This window comes from Pristiophorus japonicus, chromosome 10 (assembly GCF_044704955.1).
Source record: "Pristiophorus japonicus isolate sPriJap1 chromosome 10, sPriJap1.hap1, whole genome shotgun sequence".
Taxonomy (NCBI): domain Eukaryota; kingdom Metazoa; phylum Chordata; class Chondrichthyes; family Pristiophoridae; genus Pristiophorus; species Pristiophorus japonicus.
Genome location: NC_091986.1, coordinates 169,637,739 through 169,646,609, shown reverse-complemented (window position 1 = coordinate 169,646,609; position 8,871 = coordinate 169,637,739).

Below are 8,871 nucleotides of genomic sequence, written 5' to 3'. Positions count from 1 at the left end.
TTGGTGTCATAGTACATCAGTTATTGAAAGTTGGCATGCAGGTACAGCAGGCGGTGAAGGCAAATGGCATGTTGGCCTTCATAGCAAGGGGATTTGATTACAGGGGCAGGGAGGTGTTACTACAGTTGTACAGGGCCTTGGTGAGGCCACACCTGGAGTATTGTGTACAGTTTTGGTCTCCTAACTTGAAGAAGGACATTCTTGCTATTGAGGGAGTGCAGCGAAGGTTCACCAGACTGATTCCCGGGATGGCGGAACTGACATATCAAGAAAGACTGGATCAACTGGCCTTGTATTCACTGGAGTTCAGAAAAATGAGAGGGGACCTCATTGAAACATTTAAAATTCTGACGGGTTTTGACAGGTTAGATGCATGAAGAATGTTCCCAATGTTGGGGAAGTCCAGAACCTGGGGTCACAGTCTAAGGGTAAGGGATAAGCCATTTGGGACCAAGATGAGGAGAAACGTCTTCAGGCTTGTGAGCATGTGGATTTCTCTACCACAAAGTTGTTGATGCCAGTTCATTGGATATATTCAAAAGGGAGTTAGATGTGGCCCTAATGGCTAAAGAGGTCAAGGGGTATGGAGAGAATGCAGGAATGGGATACTGAAGTGCATGATCAGCCATGATATTAAATGGTGCAGGCTCGAAGGGTTGAATGGACTACTTCTATATTCTGTTTCTATGTAGTTTATATGGACTTTCAGAAGGCATTTCATACCATGAACTTTCATTTTTGATAGTGTAAATGTATCAGGTAACATTGCAATATGTGTTGGTAATTGATTGAGCGGTAGTAGAGATAAAGAACATTTTCTGATTGGTCGAATGTAACAAGTGGTGGTCTCCTGGAAGCTGTGCTGGCCCTTCTGCTTTTCACTACATTTCGAGATGTATATTCCAGTTTACAGATGACACTGTTAAGAGGCATAGTAAGTTCTGTAGATGGAAGCGGGAAGTTACAAAGGGACAAAGATAAATTAAGTGAGTAGGCAAAACTATGGTAGATGGAGTTTAATGTGGGGAAGTGAGGCCATCCATTTTGGAGCAGAAAGATACATAGAAACATAAACATAGAAACAGGAGTAGGCCATTCGGCCCTTCGAGCCTGAACCGCCATTCAATGAGTTCATGGCTGAACATGCAACTTCAGTACCCCATTCCTGCTTTCTCGCCATACCCCTTGATCCCCCTAGTAGTAAGGACTACATCTAACTCCTTTTTGAATATATTTAGTGAATTGGCCTCAACAACTGCGTAGCTGAGGAGATGGTAGATGATCTACTATCCAGCGAGGAGCAGGTAGAAGAAGTTGATGCGTTTGGACTGTATACGTGTACCGACGATTCACCCCCAGTGATTATGGAAGTCAAGATTAACGGAGTCCCAGTGAGTATCGAAGTGAACACGGGGTCGGGTCAGTCGCTGATGAGTAAGAAAACTTTTGATAAACTGTGGATCAAACCAGCTGCACGACCCAAGCTGGTCCCGGTTGTGATGTTATGTATTGATGTGTGTATCGTCCTGGTACCTTAAATGTAATGTAAGCACAATGCTACACCACAGAGGGCGCTGTGGTGGGAAACCTGGAAGTACCTGCAACAGGCACTATAAGAGGCTGACCACCACACCTGAGAGGCACTCTGGAGCTGAACAATAAAGGACGAAGGTCACAGCAGTTAGATTTATACCAGACCGTGTGGAGTCAGTGATTTTTGTGCTACATACCTACATACACCACACCGGTCACGGCGAAGCTGCGTACCTACACCAAGGAACAGATACCTGTTCTTGGCAGAGCGGATGTGCAGGTATCTCACGGTGGCGAGACGCACAGTTTACCTTTGTGGATCATTGCATGCGATGGGCCGACGCTACTCAGCAGGAGATGGATGGGAAAGGTCCGTGGGAGCTGGGAAGACTTCATTCCTCCACAGATCGCTGTCCCCCGTGTTCACAAGCAGAAGCACCGACCGAGCTGGGGGAGAGAGAAGGGATTCGACGGGCTGCTCCAGCAGGCACCATCGGCCCGTGGGCAGAGGTCGGCTCCGGAGGACGTGTGTGTGTGTGGCGGCTCTCGGGCAAAAAGGTTAGTTGCGTGGGGTGCTCCGGAGGATGCGGCGGTGCGGGGGCCTGTGCGTTGCGGCTCCCGGGTGCAGTCGGAGTGTGATGGATCTCAAGAGAGAGTCCAGAGCGAAATGTTAGGCAGCAGCAGGCTAAAGTCCAGCAAGGAAAACACCCAGCAAACCAACCTCGCAAAAGGGTCCGAAGAAGGAAAGCTGTTCATCGGCGGTCTCAATCTCAACACAGACGAGCAGGCCCTGGAAGAAGTGCTCTCCAAGTACGGGCAGATCTCCGAGGTGCGAGTGATCAAGGACACGGACACCCAAGCGTCCCGCGGTTTCGGCTTCAGCACAGCGAGCTCAAGATGGTGGCAAGCCTCGTGGCAGCAGAGTTCTGCAGAGAGAGGCAGGCAGGCACCAGCAGAGCACCTAAAATGGTGGCGCCCAGTGGAAACCTCGTGGGAAAAACAAGATGGCATCTTAAAAGAAAAATGTACCCGTGAGTCTTAAAGGGGCCTTACACCGTTCCCGGTCCCCACAAAGAGACTTTTGTAAGGGCAAGAATGAGTCAAAATGATTACTGTGATTTGTATGATGATGTGATTTATGACGAGTTAATATTTTGATGCTAAAATGATGACTGTGATTAAAATGATTGATATGATTGGTGAAAAGAGTTAATATCACAGAGCACAAGTAAAAGGGTTAATGGATCTGTGACTAACATGACTAATGGATTAGTGCAATTTCCAATTTATTGTGATTCATGCAATGGTTCAGCGGCTGCAGATGAGCCGCAAAGGCAACTAATTTCTGAGAACAGAGGCAATGCACCAGTTGCGATACCCTGCCTCAGCGCAGCCCATTACCTCGGGCAAAAAGGGGCAGTATGCCGCCACCATACCTCACCCAGTGGAGCTGGGATTAAATAACTGTTCAGTGTACCTGCAACCTTTTGATATAACTCTTCAATGCATCTATATGTACCATACAAATGTACTGTCGATGTGTACCTGCTTTCTATTGGAGGTTATACTCGTGACTTCATCACCCATGTAAGGACTGCAAATACCACATGCTTGCACTGGATCGCAAGCATAATCTCTACATGGTGGAGAAGAGGGAAGTGGATGGTCATGGACTCACACTCACAAATTAACCAGGACGAACAAGGCCGAGGTTACCGGCAATGTGCTTTTGGAACTGGGGGGGGGGGAGTGAGATGTTATGTATTGTCCAGGTACATTAAATGTATAGTTACAATGGTGCACCACAGGGGGCGCTGTGGTGGGAGACCTGGAAGTACCTGCAAGACAGAGTATAAAAGGCTGCCCACCACACCTGAGAAGCACTCTGGAGTTACACAATAAAGGACTAAGGTCACAGCAGTTACTACAACACCATACTGTGTGGAGTCAGTGATTTTGAGTGCTACATACATCACAGGACTAATTAGCAATCTTGTTGTGCGAGGCCCCTTGGGGAAGAATGACCATAATATGGTAGAATTCTTTATTAAGATGGAGAGTGACACAGTTAATTCAGAGACTTGGGCCCTGAACTTAAGGAAAGGTAACTTCGATGGTATGACACGTGAATTGGCTAGAATAGACTGGCAAATGATACTTAAAGGGTTGACGGTGGATAGGCAATGGCAAACATTTAAAGATCACATGGATGAACTTCAACAATTGTACATCCCTGACTGGAGTAAAAATAAAATGGAAGGTGGCTCAACCATGGCTAACAAGGGAAATTAAGGATAGTGTTAAATCCAAGGAAGAGGCATATAAATTGGCCAGAAAAAGCAGCGAACCTGAGGACTGGGAGAAATTTAGAATTCAGCAGAGGAGGACAAAGGAGGGGGAATATAGAGTATGAGAGGAAGCTTGCTGGCAACATAAAAACTGACTGCAAAAGCTTCTATAGGTATGTGAAGAGAAAAAGATTAGCAAAGACAAACGTAGATTAGTGAAGACAACTTGCAGTCAGATTCAGGTGAATTTATAATGGGGAACAAAGAAATGGCAGACCAGTTGATCAAATACTTTGGTTCTGTCTTCACGATGGAAGACACAAATAACCTTCCGGAAGTACTAGGGGACCGAGGATGTGGTGAGAAGGAGGAAATGAAGGATATCCTTATTGGCGGGAAATTGTGTTAGGGAAATTGATGGGATTGAAGGCTAATAAATCCCCGGGGTCTGATAGTCTGCATCCCAGAGTACATAGGGAAAGGTCCTAGAAATAGTGGATGCATTGGTAATCATTTTCCAACAGTCTATCGACTTTGGATCAGTTCCTATGGACTGGAGGGTAGCTAATGTAACAACACTTTTTAAAAAAGGAGGGAGAGAGAAAGCGGGTAATTATAGACTGGTTAGTCTGACATCAGTAGTGGGGAAAATGTTGGAATCAATGATTAAAGATGAAATAACAGCACATTTGGAAAGCAGTGACAGGATTGGTCCAATTCAGCAGGGATTTATGAAAGGGAAATCATGTTTGACAAATCTTCTGGAATTTTTTGAGGATGTAACTAGTAAAGCGGACAAGGGAGAACCAGTGGATGTGGTGTATTTGGACTTTCAAAAGGCTTTTGACAAGGTTCCACAAGAGATTGGTGTGCAAAAATTAAAGCACATGGTATTGAAGATAATGTACTGACGTGGATAGAGAACTGGTTGGCAGACAGGAAGCAGAGAGTCGGGATAAACGGGTCCCTTTCAGAATGGCAGACAGTGTCTAGTGGGGTGCTGCAGGACTCAGTGCTGGGACCCCAGCTATTTACAATATGCATTAATGATTTGGATGAAGGAATTGAGTGTAATATCTCCAAGTTTGCAGATGACACTAAACTGGGTGGCGGTGTGAGCTGTGAGGAGGACACTAAGAGGCTGCAGAGTGGCTTGGACAGGTTAGGTGAATGCGCAAATGCATGGCAGATGCAGTATAATGTGGATAAATGTGAGGTTATCAACTTTGGAGGCAAAAACATGAAGGCAGAATATTATCTGAATGGCGGCAGATTAGGAAAAGGGGAGGTGCAATGAGACCTGGGTGTTATGGTACATCAGTCATTGAAATTTGGCATGCAGGTAAAGCAGCAGGTAAAGAAGAAGGCAAATGGTGTGTTGGCCTTCATAGCTAGGGTATTTGAGTATAGGAGCAGGGAGGTCTTATTGCAGTAGTACAGGGCCTTGGTGAGGCCTCACCTGGAATATTGTGTTCAGTTTTGGTCTCCTAATCTGAGGAAGGATGTTCTTGCTATTGAGGGAATGCAGCGAAGGTTGACCGGACTGATTCCCGGGATGGCTGGACTGACATATGAGGAGAGACTCGATCGACTAGGCCTGTATTCACTGGAGTTTGGAAGGACGAGTGGGGATCTCATAGAAATGTATAAAATTCTGATGATACTGGACAGGTTAGATGCAGGACGAATGTTCCTGATGTTGGGGAAATCCAGAACCAGGGGACACAGTCTAAGTATAAGGGGTAAGCCATTTAGGACTGAGATGACCGTTGGATATATTCAAGAGGGAGTTAGATATGGTCCTTGCTGTTAAAGGGATCAAGGGGTATGGAGAGAAAACAGGAAAGGGGTACTGAGGTAAATGATCAGCCATGATCTTATTGAATGGTGGTGCAGGCTCGAAGGGCCGAATGGCCTACTCCTGCACCTATTTTCTATGCTTCTATGTTTCTTTCTCTAGTTATCCTCTTGCTCTTATCGTATTTATAAAAACATCTTTGGCTTTTCCCTTATTCTACTTGCCAACATTCTTTCATGCTCTCTCTTTGCTTTCCTGATATCTTTTTTAATTGCACCCCTGCACTTCTTATACTCCTCTAGAGTTTCTGCAGTGTTGAGCTCCCGGTATCTGTCATAAGCTTCCCTTTTTTTCTTTATCTTACCCTTTATATCCCTTAACATCCACCGGGCTCTAGATTTGTTAGCTCCATCCTTTTTCTTTAACAGAACATACTTGCTCTGTACCCTCAGGATCTCCTCCTTGAATGCCTCCCACTGCTCTGACACTGATTTATCATCAAGTAGCTGTTTCCAGCCTAATTTGGCCAAATTCCATCTGAGCTTAGCAAAATTGGTTTTACCCCAATTGAGAACTTTTATTCTTGGTCCCCCTTTGTCATTTTCCATAACTACCCTAAATCTTACTGAATTATAATCACTAGCACCAAAATGCTCTCCCACTGATATCCCTTCCACCTGCCCCTCTTTATTCCCCAAAACTAAGTCCAGAACCGCCCCCTCCCTTGTTGGGCTTGTTACATACTGGCTAAAGAAGTTCTCCTGAATGCATTTTAGGAATTCCGCACCCTCTGTACCATTCACACTACATTTTCCCAGTTAATATTAGGGTAGTTGAAATTCCCCACTATTACAGCTCTATAGTTTTTGCACTTCACAGCAATTTGCCCACTTGTTTGTTCTTCTGTCTTCCGATGCCTGCTTGGGGGTCTATAGTACACTCCTTGTTATGTGATTGTCCCATTTTTTTTCTTTAATTCAACCCATATGGCTTTGTTTGATGACCCCTCTAACATATCATCCCTTTTCACAGCTGTAATTGTTCCTTTAATTAATACTGCAAACCCCCCTCCTTTTTTTACCCCCATGTCTATCCTGTCTGAAAAACCTGTAACCAGGAATGTTAGCTGCCATATCTGCCCTTCTTTCAGCCATGTCTCAGTAATAGCAATAATATCGTACTCCCAAGTGTCAATCTGTGCTCTCAGCTCATCTGCCTTATTCCCTGTATTCTTTGCATTGAAGTATATACCATTTAGTATTGCCAAACTCCCCTCTGGTCTATTTCTCAGCTCTTCTTTCCTCTCCCTTCCAAATTCACTTTCTACTTCTACTTCTCTGCTGCCCAATTCCAGCTTTGCTTCTCTCCCCACTGAATCTATTCTCTGGATCCCATCCCCCTGCCAAGCTTTTTTAAACCCTCCCCAACAGCACTAGCAAAACCTCCCACGAGCATTCTGGTCCCGGCTCTGTTAAGGTGTAACCCGTCCGGCTTGTACTGGTCCCACCTCTACCAGAAATGGTCCCAATGCCTCAGGAATCTAAACCCTCCCGCCTGCACCATTTCTTTAGCCGCGTATTCACCTCCTATTTCTGTACTCCCTAGCACGTGGCACCGGCAGTAATCCAGAGATTACTACCTTTGAGGTCCTGCTTTTTAATTTCCTTCCTAGCTCCTTAAACTCTGCCTGCAGGACCTCATCCCTCTTTCTACCTATGTCATTGGTACCGATATGGACCACAATCTCAGGCTGTTCTCCCTCTCCCCCCAGAATGTCTTGCAGCTGTTCGGTGACATCCTTGACCCTGGCACCAGGGAGGCAACACACTATCCTGGAGTCACGTCTGCTGCCACAGAAAGGCCTGTCTGCTCCCCTGACTATTGAATCCCCTACCACTATTGCTCTTCCATTCTTCTTCCTCCCTCCCTGTGCAGCTGAGCCACCCGTGGTACCATGGACTTGGCTCTGGCTGCACTCCCCAGAGGCACCTCAACAGTACTCAGAAGAGAATACTGGTCGGAGAGTGAGATGGACTCGGGGGACTCCTGGATCTTAATGAATGGCAGAGCAAGCTCAAAGGGGCCTACTCCTGTTCCTATGTTTCAAGCTACCACTAACAAAAGTATCAAAGCCTGGCCAGTGTCCATGGAATTACACCCCTAAATCAACACCTTCTGGAGAGGAGGGGAGAAAAACTAGGCGGAAAATAAAGTAAAAGACAGTATACAAACAGAGCTGTCAAGCTTGGGGGAAATTAGAAATCAGATTACTGATGAAATAGAGTGAGATAGATTTCAAACCCTGTTAATTATACAGAAGATTGTTTTATTTTTAAAAGTGGAATATGCCAAAATGAGTGAGATTTTTAAACAAGATCCGAACATCCTCAATTGTAGTATCCAATTGTTTCTGGAATGATTCCAGAATTTTTGTCTCCATTACTCTATCTGGAAGTTTATTTTATAAGCTATCCTAAAAGTAACTTTTACTCGGCAAAAGAAGTTTTTCCCGACTGAAAGTGATAAAGAACTAGTTACGTCGCAAAAGCATCTAAACGGCCTGACACGATCTCGAGCGAGCTTGAGTTTTTTCTAAAGGTCAGCTATTCATATTATATAAGACTTTACTGCAGCTGAAGCAGCTGAAGCATGAAAAGCTAGTTTCTGAGTAGTCGCGGCTCATATACTGAAATAACAGGTGTTTCCAGATCTTTACAATCGTTCCCACAGCATGCCACCCTCCACCACCTCAGTGAAACCCCAACACTGCACGAGGTAGGCAAAGCCATAAAACAGCTCAGGAAAATCAAGGCTACGGGTGCGGATGGAATTCCTGCTGAGGCACTAAAATATGACGGAGAGGTGCTGTTGGCTTGGATACATGACATCATCCCTCTCATTTGGAGGGAGGAGAGCATGCCGGGAGATCTCAGGGATGCAGTGATTGTGTCCATTTTAAAAAGTGGAACAAGTCCGACTGCTGCAACTACAGGTGGGAATCACCCTGCTATCAACCACTGGGAAAGTTGTCGCTAGAGTTCTCCTCAACCGTCTTCTCCCTGTGGCCAAGGAGCTCCTCCGGAGTCACAGTGCGAATTTCGTCCCCTACAGGGAACAACAGACATGATCTTTGCAGCGGACAGCTGCAGGAAAAATGCAGGGAGCAGCGCCAGCCCTTATACATGGCCTTTTTCGATCTTACAAAGGCCTTTGACACTGTCGACCATGAGGGCTTATGGAGCGTCCTCCTCC